The sequence below is a fragment of the Hyperolius riggenbachi genome, chromosome 3 (assembly GCF_040937935.1).
Source record: "Hyperolius riggenbachi isolate aHypRig1 chromosome 3, aHypRig1.pri, whole genome shotgun sequence".
Lineage (NCBI taxonomy): Eukaryota > Metazoa > Chordata > Amphibia > Anura > Hyperoliidae > Hyperolius > Hyperolius riggenbachi.
The window spans coordinates 41,897,185-41,900,301 of record NC_090648.1 but is presented as its reverse complement, the minus strand read 5'-3'; the positions used below and the strand labels follow the sequence as shown (position 1 = coordinate 41,900,301).

Below are 3,117 nucleotides of genomic sequence, written 5' to 3'. Positions count from 1 at the left end.
GCTTATGATTCCCGTTCAATAGAACAAGAATCACAGAGCGATCGCCCCCAAAACACTGCATGCAGCGCATTTGCAATTGATTGAAACTGCTACAGTGTGAATGTATCCATAGGGATACGTTGTAGCAGTACTTTGCTGATTGCCGGTGATCAGCAAAGCGCTGAAGAATCGCCCCAATGTGGACCAGCCCTTAGTGTAGGACTTATCTAGTGCCTCCTGTTGGTCCCAACTTCATCTATCTATTGTTTAGGTCTGATTGCTATTAAAATACCCAGAGCGCTGTGAGCAGGATTTGAACCTGCGCAGGAATATCCCATTGGATTTCGAGTCCAACGCCTTAACCACTCGGCCATCACAGCTTGCTTTCTGCTGTACAAATTACACTTTAAAAAATACTTTGTCACTTCCAGAAACATTTTGCTAGACGTGGGGTGGCTTCAGGTACTCTGGAAACAGCTGTTTTCTTAAAGAAAATTTGTAACGAAAAAAAGCCTGGGGTGTACTCACCTTGGGTGGGGGAAGCCTCCGGATCCTATTGTGGCTTCCCCCGTCCTCCTCGGTCCCACGGTGGCGGAGAAAATCCTCCCGGAGCGGCGGCGATGTAAATATTTACCTTTTCGGGCTCCAGCGCAGGCGCAGTATCCGCTCTTCCCACGGAGATAGGCGAAAATAGCCGATCTCCGTCGGGCCGCTCTACTGCGCAGGCGCAAGTCTCCTGCGCCTGCGCAGTAGAGCGGACCCGACGGAGATTGGCTATTTTCACCTATCTCCGTCAGAAGAGCCGCAACAGCGCCCCCGCTGGAGCCTGAAAAGGTAAATATTGCACAGGCTGTCGCCTATGCGTTCCGGGGGCTGCAGCGAGACCGCGGTGGGACACAGGAGGACGGGGGGAGTCTCGAAAGGGTTCAGAGGCTTCCCCCTACTGAGGTGAGTACCCCCCAGGGGAACTTTTTTTTAATACAGGTTTTCTTTAAATCCGGTGTATACAGTTTTCAGTATTACTGCCAAAAAACTATGATACTTTGCTTAGGCACCAGTTTCCTCAAACTCCGTATGAAGGTTTTCAACATTACTGCACACACAGGCTATCTAATTACTGCAATCTTGTTGGGGGGCAGGGTTTTTCTGGGGGGCCAAATTCTAGTTAGGCCCTGTCCTAACCTCTTCCGCTCAAAATCATTCCATTGCGTATCTTAACATCATCTCTTGACCACCACCCCCCGCCTCCATAGCAACAGTCTAGCATTTGATGCTGATCTGTGGCCCAATCCATGCAGACAGCAGTAATTGCTTATAAGCACCTTAAAACGAACCCCGGGGAAAAAAATCAGTTCAGAATTACGATTTGAAATTGTGATGCAATATTTTAGTGAAAAACCTAATTAATGTCCTATGGTAACATAATCAGGAACTGTAATTTCACAATTTCATGTCATTTTCATGTAATTTCATGCCAGTTACTAACAAAGCCAGCATTCATGCTATTCAAAATCAGAATCATGTTTATTTCGCCATGTACAACAAGAGTTGTACCCGGAATTGGTTTTGGCACAAGCAGGGTCCGTGATGGTACAGTCACATAAAAGTGCATACACTAGATTTACAGTTGTTACAGAGTATATACAGTGCATACAGGTACATACAGATACATACAGTAGATACATTGCATATACAGGAATAAGACAAAAGCATAGACAGGAGGATACATATAAGATGGACCCAGGGGAAGGACCAGGGGGGTGATCCGTTGCCGTCTATGGCACTCAAAAACGCTTCTGTAGCGATATTTGTGAATCAGATGCCCCATGGTCTGACCCAGGAAGAGAGAGAGAGGAAAGATATAGTAGAAAAAAAAGAGAGAAGGTGAAAACAGTGAACTGAGTCCCCTTTGGATTCCACTGTACTCTGGCTTGTTAGGGTCCTTTTCCACTAGCAATCGCAATCACAAATCACAAACGCCAGTGATTGCGATTGCGATTTTTCATTAATTCTGTTATGCGATTGCGATTTGCGATTTTCATTTGCATTGTATTATCATTGTAAAAATCGCTCCAGCAAGCGATTGCGATTTGCGATTAGCGATTTCCAAATCGAATCACTGTAGTGGAAAATACTTCTCATGCTTTCTATGATAAAGTAACAACCCTAGCGATTTAAAAATCACTAGCGATTTGCGATTTTGCGATTCAGCAATCACAATCGCTCTAGTGGAAAAGGGCCCTTAGTGTCCTGGTCCTGCCCTAACCCCTTTGGCTGCATGTAGTGAGTCCTGGATCATGTGCGTGGGTCTAGCCATAGGTGAGCAGGGCAAACTGCATGGACCCTTCCGAGTATGTTGACTTTGCGGCCTATTATGGTGTGTGTGGAGTAGCCACAAGGCCATGATCCAGGGACAGAGGGGATCAGAGAAACCAGTGACTGCTGTGGTGAGTGGCCTTCACCTACCTAGGTGTTAAGAGCGAGCGAGTTCAATGATCCAGTTGGAAAGGGACCGACCTGCCTACCTTCTGGATTGAGCTGATGAAAACAAGGAGCTGCTAGTTGGCCAAAAAAAGCAAAAAGGCTGGATCCCAGGCGGCCTGGCAGAGGCAGATGATGGCTTCCAGCAGAGGGCTCCTGGATGGTGTGTTGGCAGGCAAGTTGACCTGATGTGTGATAGCTGCAGTGTGTTCAGGCAGCTGTGGCAGCGATGTCTGGCGTATTCACGGCGGTGGAGCAGCCCCTGTACCTTTAATGGACGCATCCTGGATCCCTTGGCCACAGCGGTGTGGAAGCCACGTGGTTCATCACAGGAGGAGGCTCTGTCAGCAGTGAGGGCGAGCCCGGACTCCCGCATGCCATGCTGGATGCACAATGTCCCCAGGCAGTAGCAGTTGACTACTGGAGCGGGGACGGCAGGGACCAGATCCTCCGGAGCAGCATCACGTCTCCAGGCTGCGAGGAGTTCCCAGGCAGCGGTGATGAAGAAGGCAGCAGCGGTGGTGCGGAGCAGCTGGGGCCGGTGTTCCGACGTGATAACCTACACGTCGAATTTGCCTACATCCACTGTCAAAAGTATACCAGGAGGATTAGGGTTAGGGTTGGGGGAGGGGAAGGGATAGTAAAAGTCTATGGGAT

General features: G+C 48.7%; 1 non-coding gene across 1 annotated transcript; it reads right to left on the bottom strand.

The window, feature by feature from the left end:
* Positions 1-277: 277 nt before the first annotated feature.
* On the bottom strand, positions 278-359 carry TRNAS-CGA (transfer RNA serine (anticodon CGA)). Its single transcript has one exon. It is a non-coding gene; the product is annotated as a tRNA-Ser (tRNA).
* Positions 360-3,117: the final 2,758 nt, after the last annotated feature.